The sequence below is a fragment of the Pristiophorus japonicus genome, unplaced genomic scaffold, assembly GCF_044704955.1.
Source record: "Pristiophorus japonicus isolate sPriJap1 unplaced genomic scaffold, sPriJap1.hap1 HAP1_SCAFFOLD_494, whole genome shotgun sequence".
Lineage (NCBI taxonomy): Eukaryota > Metazoa > Chordata > Chondrichthyes > Pristiophoridae > Pristiophorus > Pristiophorus japonicus.
Genome location: NW_027254400.1, coordinates 375,626 through 392,294, shown reverse-complemented (window position 1 = coordinate 392,294; position 16,669 = coordinate 375,626). Strand labels below are relative to the sequence as shown.

The 16,669-nt window shown below is 50.3% G+C and overlaps 2 non-coding genes across 2 annotated transcripts; one reads left to right on the top strand and one right to left on the bottom strand.

Annotated features, from left to right (window-relative positions):
- Positions 1-2,888: 2,888 nt before the first annotated feature.
- Positions 2,889-2,961, top strand: trnat-ugu (transfer RNA threonine (anticodon UGU)). Its single transcript has one exon. It is a non-coding gene; the product is annotated as a tRNA-Thr (tRNA).
- Positions 2,962-11,479: 8,518 nt separating this feature from the next.
- On the bottom strand, positions 11,480-11,552 carry trnai-aau (transfer RNA isoleucine (anticodon AAU)). Its single transcript has one exon. It is a non-coding gene; the product is annotated as a tRNA-Ile (tRNA).
- Between the last annotated feature and the right edge of the window lie 5,117 nt (positions 11,553-16,669).

Below are 16,669 nucleotides of genomic sequence, written 5' to 3'. Positions count from 1 at the left end.
CACCTGTCTCTCATTCTTCCCCCTTGAAAGGATGCAAAATTCAGAAGAACCCCCTCACAGTGTTTGGGCTCATTCGAAAGGAAATTTAATTTGGGACTATCGATTGGAACCCTAAAGTGCTTATGGAAGAAACTACGAACTTTATTAGAATGTTGGACTGTTTAAAGACACATTCAAGGCTGTGTGCGGGCCGAAAGAACGAACAGGAGACAACTTGATTATTGAGGCTGTCTGGGTGTTGGGACGAACATAACTTGTCTGGAGAAATGGGTATTCGAGAATCCTTCTCCACAACAAATAACCCAGAGATAGCGAACCATCAAACTGAATCTGGAAAACCATTTCAGCATATACATCACCAAGAGGCCCAATTCAGCCTGTTTGCGAAAAACTAAGCACAAAAGGATATTGCGATTACCAAACTAATATTTGCACCAGGAAGCAGTTTATCGAACATCAACCCACCCAAAACATATTAACTTTTAACGAGCACACCAAAATATAACAAAGAGGAGTCAAGCCCGCCAAATTCAAACAAAGAATCCTGGACTGATTTGGCGCGAAGATTCGAACCACTCAAACCGTATAACTGGCCCCTGTTTTAACAGAGGGTATGACATTCTTTGCCATACAACCGAGACCACGCTTGTGTCATCAAGAAGGGAGAGAAACCAACGCGACCGTTGTAAACTAACTTCTCCAGCCTCGAAGTCCTGAAGTCCTGAAGGAAGAACATCACCATCGTGGCAACAACTGACCACAGCCAACGTGGTATCAATGAAAAACCACCGCGATCGACCAAACTCCAAATAAACTCCAACTGGAAGAAACCGAAGAATCGAAAGTTTCCAGTCTACAATCTAAGTCCTGAGTACCAACAGGCGAAAACATTACCTAAAGAGACTTTGAACCTATTTCTAACAAAGAAAACTGGGTACTTACCCCATAGATCCAAAACGTGCTTTACCGCATCAGTGGACTCAACCCAACTGAAGATTACGCAGCTAAAAGTCTTCTCCGACGTTCGGGGTACGGCAAGCAGAACCTACACAATTCAAGGAACCCCGAAACCGTGAACTACCGCTAACTGACCAGAAAGGATTGGTAAGCATAGTCCCTGCCTGCCCTGGAGTCTAACCTAGCTAGGATTAGGTATGGGGAGGTGGGAGGTGTAATTATACTGTGCACCCCCTTTGAATGTGTAATGTATTGTTCTTTATTCGAGCGATTATAAGGTTTGACATTGTATTTTCTTGTCTTTAATAAAATCAAAGTTCTTTTGCACCAAACCAGTGACCTTTGCACTTTGTCACACCCCCCAAATAAATCCAGAGTCCCGAACCCAAGGGAGTGGGGGACGATTCGAACCGCTCAAGTAGGTCAGAGGTGAACCTGACCCCCGGGACCATCACCACACCCTTACACTCCCGTCTCTCTCTTTTCCCTTTCCTTTCAGGTTCTCCCCCTCTCTGCCCTCCCCCCTCTCTCTCTCACTCCTTCCCCGTCTCTCCCCTTAACATCTCTCTCCCCTTCCACCCTCTCTCTCCCACTCCTTCCCCTCTCTCCCCCCATTTCACACTCTCGCTCTCCATCCCCTCCCTCTCTTTCCCCAACTCCCTCTCTTCCTCGCTGTCTCCCCTTCCCACTCTCTCACTCCTTCCCCACTCTCTCTCCTTCCCCTCCCTCCTCACTCCTTTTCCCTTCCCCTCTCTTTCCTGATCCTTCCCCTGTTTTCGCTGGAACAGGTGGCTCCATAGTTCAGGGGTTAAAGCACTGGTTCAGTAAACTAGTGGTTGTGGGTTTAAATCTCACTGGGGCCTATTCAAAGTTAACTCAGTATTTAAATTCACTGTCAATTAACAAGGGATTTAATGATAAATATTGACCAGCTCTGAGACTGAACCTGAAACACAAAGCTCTCCTATTCTCCTTTCGCCCCCTTTCTCATTCTCCCTCTCTCCCTATCTTCCCCATCACTACACATTCTGCCGCTCTCCCCATTTCTCTTTATCACTCATTCCCCTCTCTCTCCCCTTCCGCACTCTCCCATTTCCCTCTCTCTCCTCTACCCATTTCCTCCAATCTCTCTCATTCCTTCCCCCTCTCTCCCCTTAACATCTCTTTCCTCTTCCTTCCTCTCTCTCCCCTTCGCCCCTTTCTCTCTCCCACCCCTAGCCCTCTCTTTCCCTCCTTCCACTCTCTCTCTCTCCATCCCCTCCCTTCTTTTCCTTTCTTTCTCGCTGTCTCGATTCCCTCTCTCTCACTCCTTCCACTCTCTCTTTTCCCTTCCCCTCTCTTTCCTGCTCCTTCCCCTGTCTTTTCCAAAACAGGTGGCTCCATACCTCAGGGGTTAGAGCAGTGGTCCAATAAACCAGCGGTCATGGGTTCGAATCTCACTGGGGGCCTTCTCAAAATTAGCTCAGTATTTAAATACACTGTCAATTAACAAGAGATTTAATTACAAAAATTAAACAGCTTTGAGTCTGACCCTGAAACTGCTCTCTTGCTGCTTTTCCCATGATTGCATGTTCTACATCTTTTCCCCGTCTCTCAGTCATTCCCCTTTCACACTCTCTCACACCTCCCACTCTCTTTTTCCCCTTCCAATCTCTCTCACTCCTTCCCCCTCTCTCTCTCTCACTCCTTCCCCCCTCTCTCACTCCTTCCCTCTCTCTCCCCTTCTCTCTCTCTCCCCTTCCCCTCTCTGTCTCCTCTTCCCCCTCTCTCTCACTCCTTCTCTCTCTCACTCCTTCCCTCTCTCTCTCCCCTTCTCTCTCTCTCCCCTTCCACTCTCTGCCTCCCCTTGCCCCTCTCTCTCACTCCTTCCACTCTCTCTTTTCCCTTCACCTCTCTTTCCTGCTCCTTCCCCTGTTTTTCCCAAAACAGGCGGCTCCATAGCTCAGGGGTTCGAGCACTGGTCTTGTAAACCAGGGGTCGTGAGTTCAAATCTCACTGGGGCCGACTCAAAATTAGTATTGTATTTAAATTCACTGTCAATTAACAATTATAAATATTAACCAGCTCTGAGACCGACCCTGGAACAACAGGCTCGCTTGTCTCTCTTACACTCTCTCTCCCCTTCCAAATCTTTCTCTGCCCTCCCCATCACTGTTATGTTCAGAATAAATCCACGGGACCGTATCGTAAGCTGAAACTATTGTGACCTTGGTCTCTTTATTGAGACCCCAGAGTGGGGAAGCAGCATGGTGGATCACCTTATGTACCTGCTTGTCCCAGGGTGCACAAGTGACCCTTAGGCCTCCCACAGGTGTGCCCCCTAGTGGCAAGTCTGACATATTGGTGAGGTTTAGGTGCATACATAACATCACTCCCCGCCCCGCCCCCTCCAAAGGCTTATGTACCAGTTATTTGCAAGTTGAGGCGATATGACGCCCTGTGTCCCCGGGTCGATCACCTGATTTGAATTCCTGGCCTGGGTGAGTTGGTCGGAACGTTGCTGCCCGGCCGAGTGCCTGGTGTGATGGGACAGACGTGGCCAGGTCCTTTCACAATGGTGGCCTGCTTATCGATAGTTTGCAGTCTGGTCTGGTCCAAACGCTTTCTGCGTTTGCTCAGTACATGGTTTCACAACCAAACACTCCATTTTCATCACACACACACACACACTCCATTCCCCTCTTTGTCTCACACAGTGCTCTCGGCCCCATCTGGGGGCCCTGAATATTGTCCACGTCACTTATTCTGATGTGGCGTGGAAGGGGGCCGTACGATCGTGGTGCATTCTCTGCTGATAGCAGACGGAAGGCTCGGTCCTGAGCGACTCTGTCCGGTGACTGCGTAGCAACCCGGGACAGCCGGGGTCTGTAGGGAGTCTACCGCGACACGTGTGGAGCTCGGCTTGGTGATCTGGGCTGCCCGCTGCGGACTATTGTCGCTGACCCTAAGGCCTGGAGAGCCCAGGATGGGCCGATACGGCCCTGAGACTTTCAGTGGTAGCGGGAGGCCGTGTGGTCCCCCGTGGATCCTGGGACGTAGTACGGAGGTTCCCGCACCACCGACTGTGTGTAGCCTCCCTGCCTTTCTTTGTAACACGTTGCAGGGTTTGTCCCACAATGGGGGGGCGCAATCTGATGGGATGAGCATTACGTCTTTGCGACGGATAAGCTGCAACACTCCCGTCTGGCGGTTCGCCGTGAGCAGGCGGTAATGTGATAACACATCACTTGCTACAAGTACTTTGTCAGATACATATACGACCGGTTGTTGTTTGCCCGCTACTTTGGCTTGTTTTAACGTACCCCCGACCCCATATGATAGTACACCATTGGCCGTGAAAGAACGCTCACATGGGTTCCACAGTGCAAACAACTTATTGGAACATAGTGGGTTCCTGGCCTTCTCAGCGGCCCCCCCCTTTACCTTTGCCCCAAACCCAGTGGCCTTCCTCGCTGGCCAACACATGCCTCTGTTCCGTAGCGGCCACATCCCGTGGTCTGGACGTTTCTCTCGACCCGTGGTCTGGACGCTTCTCTCGACTGCCGCCATCTTCCTCCCCAGGGATTTCCGCCTCTGGCGTCGGGAAGACACATTCGGATGGTTTCGGCCGGAGCCCCACTCCGCTTGGTCGACCTGGAGCCTCTTCCGTCGCCGCCAAGAGGTCGTCGGCTTCGGGTGCTGGGTACCCTCCGTCTGTAACCGCTGCTCGGTTGATCTTCGCCTCCTGGTGGTCGCGATGAGCGGCCTGTGCCTCGGGGGTCTGCAAATGGATCTGCACTTCTCTCCCCTTCCCCCTCTCCCCTTCCCCCTCTCTCCCCTTCCCCCTCTCTCCCCTTATCGCTCTCTCCCCTTCCCCCTCTCTCCCCTTCCCCCTCTCTCCCCTTCCCCCTCTCTCTCTCCCCTTCCCCCTCTCTCCCCTTCCCCCTCTCTCCTCTCCCCCCTCTCTCCTCTCACTCCTTCAGGAGCAGGCCATTGGGAAAAGCATAATTGGGTCAGGCAGAGTCAGCATGGATTTATGAAGGGGAAGTCATGTTTGACTAATTTGCTGGAATTCTTTGAGGATGTAACCAACAGGGTGGATGAAGGGGAACTCATTTTCAGAGTGGAATCAAGTCTTCCTTGATTCCGAGGGACTGCCTCTTGCAATGTCTGTCAGCTTGTAATGTTTGTAGCTCCACATTGCGAATGTGGACGTATTGTGTACTGCAAGTGCAGAGTTAATAATAAACAGAATTCGTCGGGTTTCCGGAGACTTCCGAGAGAGCTGCGCGCCATGTTAGGAAGCTGTGTGTGCTGTGCCCTGTGAATATATCACACCTATGCTGATGATGTTAGAGACAAAGAGTGAGAGAGAAAGAGAAAGTCAGGTTGAGAGATTGAGTGAGAAGGAAAAAGAGTAAGGGAGAGGCATAATCCCATTCGGCCCATCGTATCCACACCGGCCGGCCAAGAGCAACCCAGCCTTATCCCACATTCCAGCTCGAGGTCTGTGGGTTACAGCACTTCAAGTTCTTTTTAAATGTGGTCATCTTTTAACGTGGACAAAAAAGTTCCAGGGTCAGTCTGGGAGCTGTTTAATATTTATAATTAAAGCTCCTGTTAATTGACAATGAATTTAAATTATGATCCAATTTTGAGTGGGCCTTAGTGAGATTTGAACCCACGACCCCTGGTTTACGAGACCAGTGCTCTAACTCCTGAGCTATGGGTCATTCCCCAGTTAGTGCTGTGTGTTTGAAGAATGAGGAGGGGTCAGTGAAACGCTCAGATTGTGTCTCATCCCCCAGACTCCTGCCTCCGTCTCTTCAATATTCACCTCTCAACATCGATATATCGAGTCTTTCACGTAGTAAAACATCCCAAGGCAACTCAGTCACACTCTGGCTCTGTCTCTCTGTCTCTCTGTCTCTCTGTCTCTCTCACTCCTGCTCCTATTTCTTGTGTTGTTATGATTGTTCAGGGATGAATCACCCAGTCTCAGAGCCACCCGTATATAACCCGATATTTCACACTTCCTGCTTTATTCCCAGGATGTGATGAAGGGTAAAATGAACCAGTTGGGGTTTTTACCCATAATGCATCCCTCAGCGATGTGTTTGACCCCTGAGAGACAGATCGATAGATCGATAGACAGACAGACAGACAGACAGACAGATCGATAGATGGATGGATAGATAGATAGATAGATAGATAGATAGATAGATAGATAGATAGATAGACAGATAGATAGATAGACAGACAGACAGACAGACAGACAGACAGATAGATAGACAGACAGATAGACAGACAGACAGACAGATAGAACAAAACAGAGATTGATACACAGCACTAACTGGGGAATGACCCACATGCCAAAACAGGTAGCTCCAAAGCTCAGGGGATAAAGCCCTGGTTTGGTAAACCAGGGGTTGTGAGTTTAAATCTCAGTGGGGCCTACTCAAAATTAGCTCAGTATTTAAACTCACTGTCAATTAACAAGAGTCTTAATAATAAATATTAAACAGCTCTGTAATCAACCCAGAAACAACAGACTCCTATTTGCCCCCTTCACCAATCTTTCTCACTCTTTTATTCTTCTCTCTATCTCTCCGCTTCTGCCTTTCCCTTCATTCTCACTTTCTATTTTCCCCCCTCTCATTGCCAGTCGCTCTGTCTCTCTCTCTGCCCTTTACGTCTCTCTCTCTCTCTTTCTGTCTCTCTCTGTCTCTGCCATTCGGCCCCTCGAGCCTGTTAGAGAGGGTGCAGAAAATATTTACCAGCATTTGTAGGATCTTGCGGAGACATCGTTGGTGGTATTTCTCCAGCGACTTGAGGTGTCTGCTGTACATGGTCCATGTCTCTGAGCCATACAGGAGGGCGGGTATCACTACAGCCCTGTAGACCATGAGCTGGGTGGTAGGTTTGAGGGCCTGGTCTTCAAACACTCTTTTCCTCAGGCGGCCGAAGGCTGCACTGGCGCACTGGAGGCGGTGTTGGATCTGGTGGTCAATGCCTGCCCTTGTTGATAGGAGGCTCAAGAGGTTTCGGGAAAGGTCCATGTTGTCCAGGGCCACGCGTGGATCTTGATGACTGGGGGGCAGTGCTATGCGGCGAGGGCAGTCTGGTGGAGGACCTTTGTCTCACGGATGTTTAGTGTGAGGCCCGAGCTCTCGTATGCCTCAGTAAATACATTGACTATATCCTGGAGTTCAGCCTCTGAATGTGCGCAGACTCAGGTGTCGTCCGCGTACTGTAGCTCGACGACAGAGGTTGTGGTGGTCTTGGTGATCATCGATTCCATTCATGCCGCTTCAAAGGATACGTTTGCAAGGGCTGTGTAACAATGGGACACCTCCAACGTATGTGCAGGCGAGCTGCAAACCCTGCTAATCCTGCAAACCATCATGTTGCAGAGGAGGACAGATCCATGGCGGAACACGATGAACCAGAGCCTCAGACCGAGGAGGCAGAGGCTCCAAATCTTTCTCTGCCCTCCCCATCTCCACAACCTGTTCTACATTTTTATCTTGTTTTCCCCATCTCTCACTCATTCCCCTCTCTCACCCTCTGCCTTCTCCCCTTTCTCCTCCCTCTCTCTCTCCCCTTCCCGCTCTTACACACTCGTTACCCTCTCTCTCGCTCCTTCGCCCCTCTCTCTCACTCCTTCACTTTTCTCTCTCCCTTTCCTCTCTCCTCTTCTCGTCTCTCTTACACACTCTCTCCCCTTCCAAATCCCTCTCTCCCTTCCCCATCACGACCCGTTCTACATCTTTTCACCCCTCTCTCCTTTTCCCGCTATCTCATTTTCCCCGTCTCTCACTCATTCCCCACTCCCTCCTTCCCCTTCCCTCACCTCACCCTCTCTCCTTCCCCCTCTCTCCCCTTCCCTCACTCACACCTTCCCCACTCGCTCCCCCTTCCACTCTCTCTTTCTCCCCATCCCCTCCCTGTATCTCCCCTTTCCCTCCCTCTATTTCCCCTTTCCCTCTCTCTTCCTCCCTCTCTCACTCCTTCCCCACTCTTTCCCCTTCCCCCTCTCTCTCACTCCTTCCCCACTCTCTCCCCTTCCCAACTCTCTCCCCTTCCTCCTCTCTCTCACTCCTTCTGTTATGTATGTAAACCTGTAATTACCATGTCTAACCACCAGAGGGCTTATCCCTCGGAGTCCAAATGGAGCCCACAATCCCTTGGGAGCTTCTATATATAAGGAGGCCACACAGGCTGGAGAGGCACTCTGAGATCTGCACTAAAGGACTACGGTCGCACTTACTTTGAGCTTGCAGCATCTAGTCTGACACTTTTTTCAAGACATAACAACAGGCGACGAGATACAGATGACGAACCCCAATGCAACAATGCGGAGAACTGTGAGTATCCTGGAGAAATTTTCGAAGGGAGTAGTTTGGGAAACCTTCGTAGAACGACTTGAGCAATACTTTGTGGCCAAGGAGCTGGAAGAAGAAACGAACACTGCCAAACCAAGGGCGATCCTCCTCACCGTTTGTGGGGCATCAACATATGGCCTCATGAAAAACCTGCTCGCTACAACAAAACCCACAGACAAGTCGTACGATGCGTTGTGCACACTGGTCCACGAGCATCTAAATACAAAGGAAAGTGTTCTGATGGCGAGGTATCGGTTCTACACGTACAAGAGGTCTGAAGGCCAGGAAGTGGCAAGTTATGTCACCGAGCTAAGGGGCCTTGCAGGACATTGCGAAATTGAAGGACACTTGGAGCACATGCTCAGGGACTTCATTGTACTTGGCATTGGCCATGAAGTAATACTTTGCAAACTTTTGACTGTAGAGACCCCAACCTTGAGTAAAGCCATAGCGATAGCCCAGGCGTTTATCGCCACCAGTGACAATATCAAACAAATTTCCCAGCACACTAGTGCTGCTACAAGTACTGTGAACAAAGTAACGTTGTTTTCGAATCGAAATGTACATGGCAGGACTTACACGCCAGTAGCTGCACGTCAACAGATGACTCAGAGTCCGCCATCAAGGGTGATGAATACAAGGCCATTAACACCTTGTTGGCGCTGTGGGGGTGATCATCGATTCCATTCATGCCGCTTCAAAGGATACGTTTGAAAGGGCTGTGGAACAATGGGACACCTCCAACGAGTGTGCAGGCGAGCTGCAAACCCTGCTAATCCTGCAAACCACCTTGTTGCAGAGGAGGACAGATCCACGGCGGATCATGATGAACCAGAGCCTCAGACCGAGGAGGCAGAGGTATATGGGGTGCACACATTTACCACAAAGTGTCCCCCGATAATGCTGAAGGTTGAATTAAATGGGCTCCCGGTGTCCAGGGAGCTGGACACGGGCGCGAGCCAGTCCATAATGAGCAAAAAGACTTTCGATAAGTTGTGGTGCAACAAGGCTTCAAGGCCAGTCCTGACTCCCATTCGAACCAAACTTAGAACGTACACAAAGGAACTGATTCCCGTAATCGGCAGTGCTACCGGAAAGATCTCCTACGATGGAGCGGTGCATGATTTACCACTGTGGGTGGTACCGGGCGATGGCCCCACGCTGTTCGGCAGGAGCTGGCTGGGAAAGATACATCCATCGACGACACCTCATGTGCCCAGGTCCTAAGCAAGTTCCCTTCGCTGTTCGAACCAGGCGTCGGGAAGTTCCAAGGAGCAAAAGTGCAGATCCATTTAATTCCGGGGGCGCGACCCATCCATCACAAGGTGAGAGCGGTACCTTACATGGTGAGAGAGAGGGTGGACATTGAGCTGGACAGGCTGCAACGAGAGGACATCATTTCGCCGATCGAATTCAATGAGTGGGCCAGTCTGATCGTTCCAATCCTCAAGGGAGACGGCACCGTCAGAATCTGTGGTGATTACAAAGTAACTATCAATCGTTTCTTGCTGCAGGATCAATACCCGCTACCAAAGGCTGATGACCTATTTGTCACGCTGGTGGCGGTGGGGGAAAACATTCACGAAGCCGGACTTGACCTCGGCCTACATGACGCAGGAGCTGGTGGAATCTTCGAAAGGCCTCACCTGCCTCAACACGCACAAAGGTCTTTTCGTTTACGACAGATGCCCGTTTGGGATTCGATCAGCCACGGCGATATTCCAGAGGAACACGGAAAGCTTGCTGAAGTGGGTCCCGTGCACCGTGGTCTTCCAGGACGACATCTTGGTTACAGGTCGGGACACCGTCGAGCATTTGCAGAACGTGGAGGAGCTCCTTAGTCGGCTTAATCGTGTGGGGCTCGGGCTGAAATGCTCGCAGTGCGTTTTCCCGGTGCCTGAAGTGGAGTTCCCGGGGAGAAGAATCGCGGCGGACGGCATCAGGCCCACCGATTCGAAGACGGGGGCAATCGAGAAGGCACCGAGACCACGGAACGTGACGGAGCTGTGGTCGTTTCTAGGACTCCTGAACTATGTTGGTAACTTCTTACCGGGTCTTGGCACATTGTTAGAACCCCTGCACCCTCCACTGCGTAAGGGAGATGAATGGGTCTGGGGTAAAAGCCAAGAAAATGCCTTTGAGAAAGCTAGGAAGCTGTCATGTTCAAACAAATTGCTTGTGTTGTACGATCCATGTAAACGTTTGGTACGAGCATGTGATGCGTCGTCGTACGGGGTCGGGTGTGTATTGTAACAAGCGAATGAATTTGGGAAATTGCAACCTGTTGCTTATGCAACCAGAAGTCTGTCTAAGGCCGAGAGGACCTACAGTATGATCGAGAGAGAAGCGTTAGTGTGTGTTTACGGGGTAAAGAAAATGCATCAATATCTGTTCGGGCTCAAATTCGAATTGGAAACCGACCACAAGCCACTTATATCCCTCCTTTCTGAAAATTAGGGGATAAATACGAATGCATCGGCCCGCATCCAGAGATGGGCGCTCACGTTGTCCACATACAACTACACCATCCGCCACAGGCCAGGCACAGAAAACTGTGCCGATGCTCTCAGTAGGCTGCCATTGCCCACCACCGGGGTGGAGATGACACAGCCCGCAGATTTAGTTATGGTAATGGAAGCATTCCCTTTCCGACAGTTTCTCCCTCTCTCTCTCACTCCTTTAGGAGCAGGCCATTGGGAAAAGCATGATTCGGTCAGGCAGAGTCAGCATGGATTGATGAAGGGGAAGTCATGTTTGACTAATTTATTGGAATTCTTTGAGGATGCAACAAACAGGATGGATAAATGGGGACTCAGTTTCCAAGTGGCAGCAAGTTCTCCTCCATTCCCAGGGACTGCCGATGATGATGATGATGTTAGAGACAGACAGAGAGTCAGGTCGAGAGATTGAGTGAGAAGGGAATAAGGCAGAAACCCATTTTGGCCCACTGTACCCACACCCACTGACCAAGCCCAATCCCACTTTCAATCTGTATATCTGCAGGTTACAGCACTTCAAATACAATCTAAATGTGGTAATCTTTTAATGTGGATAAGACAGTGCTTGTAGTTCCAGAGTCAGTCTGGGAACTGTTTAATATTTATAATTAAACCCCTGGTTAATTGACACTGCATTTAAACACTGAGCTAATTTTGAGTAGGCCCCAGTGAGATTTGAACCCACAACCCCTGGTTTATTAGATCAGTGCTCTAACCCCTGAGCTATGGAGTCACCTGCCCTGGGCTGTGGGTCATTCCCCAGTTAGTGCTGTGTGTTTGAAGAATGAGGAGGGGTCAGTGAAACGCCCAGATTGTGTCTCATCCCCCAGACTCCTGCCTCCGTCTCTTCAATATTCGCCTCTCAACATCGATATATCGGGTCTTTCACGTAGTAAAACATCCCAAGGCAACTCAGTCACACTCTGGCTCAATCTCTCTGTCTCTCTGTCTCTCTGTGTATCTTTCTCAGTCTCTCTCTCTCTGTCTCTCTGTCTCTCTATCTCTCACTCACTCTCTGTCTCTCTCACAATCTCACTCATTCTCTCTCTCTGTCTCTCTATCACTTTCTCTCTGTCGCTCACTGTCTCTCGAGCCGGAAGGGGTTAGAGAGGGGGAAGGGGAAAGTCAGAAGGGAAAGTCGAGAGGGAGTCTGGGGGATGAGACACAATCTGAGCGTTTCACTGACCCCTCCTCATTCTTCAAACACACAGCACTAACTGGGGAATGACCCACAGCCCAAAGCAGGTTGTTCCATAGCTCAGGGGTTAGAGCACTGGTCTAATAAACCAGGGGTTGTGGGTTCAAATTTTAATGGGGCCTACTCAAAATTAGCTCAGTATTTAAATTCAATGTCAACTAACAAGGAATTTAATTATAAATATTAAACAGCTCCAAGACTGTTCCTGAGACAACAGGCTCCCCTCTCCTCCTTCTTGTGTCTCTTCAACTGTCTCTCCCCTTCCAAATCTCCCTCTCCCTGCCCCATCATGACCCGTTCTACATATTTTTCTCGCTTTCCCCGTCTCTCACTCATTTCCCTTGCCCCTCCCTCGCCATACTCACTATCCCTTCCCCTCACTCTCCCCATCCTCTCCCCTTCCCCCTCTCTCACACTTCTTTCTGCATTCTACCCAATATAAACTGGAAGTGATCCAAAACTCGGCTGCCCCGTGTCCTAACTCGCACCCAGTCCCACTCACCCATCACCCACTGTGCTCACTGCCCCGTGTCCTAACTCACACCCAGTCCCACTCACCCATCACCCCCTGTGCTCACTGCCCCGTGTCCTAACTCACACCGAGTCCCACTCACCCATCACCCCCTGTGCTCACTGCCCCCGTGTTCTAACTCACACCGAGTCCCGCTCACCCATCACCCCCTGTGCTCACTGCCCCGTGTCCTAACTCACACCGAGTCCCGCTCACCCATCACCCACTGTGCTCACTGCCCCGTGTCCTAACTCGCACCCAGTCCCACTCACCCATCACCCCCTGTGCTCACTGCCCCGTGTCCTAACTCTCACCGAGACCCGCTCACCCATCACCCACTGTGCTCACTGACCTACATTGACTCCCGGTAAAGCAACCCCTCGATTTCAAAATTCTCATCCTTCTTTAAAATCTCTCCATGGCCCCTCACAACTCCCTATCTATGTAATCTCCTCCGGCCCCACAACCCTCCCTATCTCTGTAACCTCCTCCAGCCCCTACACCCCTCCCTATCTCTAACCTCCTCCAGCATCTACACCCCTCGAGATGTCTGCACTCCTCTAATTCTGCCATCTGACCATCCCTGATTATAATCGCTCCACCATCGTTGACCGGGCCTTCTGTTGCCTGGGCCCCAAGCTCTGGAACTCCCTCCCTAAACCTCTCCACCTCTCTACCTCTCTTTCCTCCTTCAAGACGCTCCTTAAAACCGACCTCTTCACCTGCCCTAATATCTCATTTTGTGGCTCGGTGTCAAATTTTTATCCCATAATCCTCCTGTGGAGCACCTTGGGACGTTTCACTACGTTAAAGGCGCTATATAAATATATATTATTGTTGGTGTTCCCTCTGTCTCTCCTCTTCCCCGTCTCTCTCTCACTCCTTCCCCTCACTCTCCCCTTCCCTCTCTCTCACTCCTTCCCCTCACTCTCCCCTTCCCTCACTCTCACTCCTTCACCTCACTCTCCTCTTCCCTCTCTCTCATTTCTTCCCCTCACTCTCTGCTTTCCGCTCTCTCACTCCTTCCCCTCACTCTCCCCTTCCCTCTCTCTCCCTCCTTCCCCACACTCTCCCCTTCTCTCTCTCTCACTCCTTCCCCTCAATCTCCCCTTCCCTCTCTCTCATTCCTTCCCCTCACTCTCTCCTTTCCCTCACTCTCTCCTTTCCGCTCTCTCACTCCTTCTCCTCACTCTCCCCTTCCCTCTCTCTCACTCCTTCCCCTCACTCTCCCCTTCCCTGTCTCTCATTCCTTCCCCTCACTCTCTCCTTCCCTCTCTCTTGCTCCTTCCCCTCACTCTCCCCTTCCCTCTCTCTCCCTCCTTCCCCTCACTCTCCCCTTCATTCTCTCTCACTCCTTCCCCTCACTCTCCCCTGCCCTCTCTCTCATTCCTTCCCCTCACTCTCCCCTTCCCTCTCTCTCACTCCTTCCCCTCACTCTCCCCTTCCCTCTCTCTCACTCCTTCCCCTCACTCTCCCCTTCCCTCTCTCTCAATCCTTCCCCCTCACTCTTCCCTTCCCTCTCTCTCACTCCTTCCTCTCACTCTCCCCTTCCCTCACTCTCACTCCTTCCCCTCACTCTCCCCTTCCCTCTCTCTCACTCCTTCCCCTCACTCTCCCCTTCCCTCTCTCTTGCTCCTTCCTCTCACTCTCCCCTTCCCTCTCTCTCCCTCCTTCCCCTCACTCTCCCCTTCACTCTCTCTCACTCCTTCCCCTCACTCTCCCCTTCCCTCTCTCTCATTCCTTCCCCTCACTCTCCCCTTCCCTCTCTCTCACTCCTTCTCCTCACTCTCCCCTTCCCTCTCTCTCACTCCTTCCCCTCACTCTCGCCTTCCCTCTCTCTCACTCCTTCCCCTCACTCTCTCCTTCCCTCTCTCTCACTCCTTCCCCTCACTCTCCCCTTCCCTCTCTCTTCCTCTAATAGAGCCCCACCTAGTGGACAATCGATGTAATAACAACTACTGACACGCTCCCCTCTCTCTCTCCTTCCCTCACTCTCTCTCTCTCTCTCTCTCCCCTTCCCACTCTCACTCTCTCCTTCCCTCTCTCTGTCCCTTTCCCCCCTCTTTCTCCACTTCCCCACTCTCCGCTCCTCTATCTCCACTCACTCCTCAATCTCTCTCCTCCCCCTCTCTCTCTCTCTCTTCTTTCCCTTCTCACTTTCCCCTTCCCCCTCTCCAACCTGTTCCGGCTCGAGAGACAGTGAGTGACAGAGAGAAAGTGATCGAGAGACAGAGAGAGAGAGACAGTGATACAGAGACAGAGAGACAGAGCCAGAGTGTGACTGAGTTACCTTGGGATGTTTTACTACGTGAAAGACTCGATATATCGATGTTGAGAAGTGAATATTGAAGAGACGGAGGCAGGAGTCTGGGGGATGAGACACAATCTGAGCGTTTCACTGACCCCTCCTCATTCTTCAAACACACAGCACTAACTGGGGAATGACCCACAACGCAGGGCAGGTGGTTCCATAGCTCAGGGGTTAAAGCACTGGTCTCATAAACCAGGGGTTGTGGGTTCAAATCTCACTGGGGGGGACTCAAAATTCGTTCAGTATTTAAGTTAGCAAGGGCTTGAATTGTAAATATGGTCAAATACTTAATTAAGATGGAGAATGACAGAAGTAATTCAGAAATGAGGGGCCTGAAGTTCAGGAAAGGTAACTTTGATGGTATTATTCTAGAATAGACTGGCCAGTGATCCTGAAAGGTTTGATGTTGGATTGACAATGGCAAACATTTAAAGATCACATGGATGAACTCCAACAATTGTACATCCCTGTCTGGAGTAAAAATAAAATGGGGAAGGTGGCTCAACTGTGGCTAACAAGGGAAGGATAGTGTTAAATCCAAGGAAGAGGCGTATAATAAATTGGCCAGAAAAAGCAGCAAACCTGAGGACTGTGGGAGTATTTTGTAACACAGCAGAGGAGGACAAAGGGTTTCACCAGGAGGGGGGGGAAATAGAGTATGAGAGGAAGCTTGCAGGCTTCTAAAAAAATTAGTGACGACAAACATAGATCCCTTGCAGTCAGATTCAGGTGAATTTATAATGGGGAACAAAGAAATGGCGGACCAGTTAAACAAATACTTTGGTTCTGTCTTCACGAAGGAAGACACAAATAAGTTTCCGGAAGTACTAGGAGACTGGGGGGTCCAGTGAGAAGGGGGAACTGAAGGATATCCTTATTAGGTAGGAACTTGTGTTCGGCAAATTGATGGGATTGAAGGCAGATAAATCCCCGGGGCCTGATAGCCTGCATCCCAGAGTACTTAAGGAAGTGGCCCTCAAAATAGTGGATGCATTGGTGATCATTTTCCAACAGTCTATTGACTCTGGATCAGTTCCTATGGACTGGAGGGTAACTAATGTTATGCCGCTGTTTAAAAAAGGAGGGAGAGAGAAAGCGGGTAATTATAGACCGGTTAGCCTGACATCGGTAGTGGGGAAAATGATGGAATCAATTATTAAACATGAAAAAGCAGCACATTTGGAAAGCAGTGACAGGATCGGTCCAAGTCAGCATGGATTTATGAAAGGGAAATCATGCTTGACAAATCTTCTGGAATTTTTTGAGGATGTAACTAGTAGAGTGGACAAGGGAGAACCGGTGGATGTGGTGTATTTGGACTTTCAAAAGGCTTTTGACAATGTTCCACACAAGAGATTAGTGTGCAAAATTAAAGCACATGGTATTGGGGGTAATGTACTGACGTGGATAGAGAACTGGTTGGCAGACAGGAAGCAAAGAATCGGGATAAACGGGTCCTTTTCAGAATGGCAGGCAGTGACTAGTGGGGTGCCGCAGGGCTCAGTGCTGGGACCCCAGCTATTTACAATATACATCAATGATTTGGATGAGGGAATTGAATGTAATATCTCCAAGTTTGCAGATGACACTAAACTGGGTGGCGGTGTGAGCTGTGAGGAGGATGCTAAGAGGCTGCAGGGTGACTTGGATAGGTTAGGTGAGTGGGCAAATGCATGGCAGATGCAGTATAATGTGGATAAATGTGAGGTTATCCACTTTGGTGGCAAAAACATGAAGGCGAATATTATCTGAATGGCGGCAGATTAGGAAAAGGGGAGGTGCAATGAGACCTGGGTGTCATGGTACATCAGTCATTGAAAGTTGGCATGC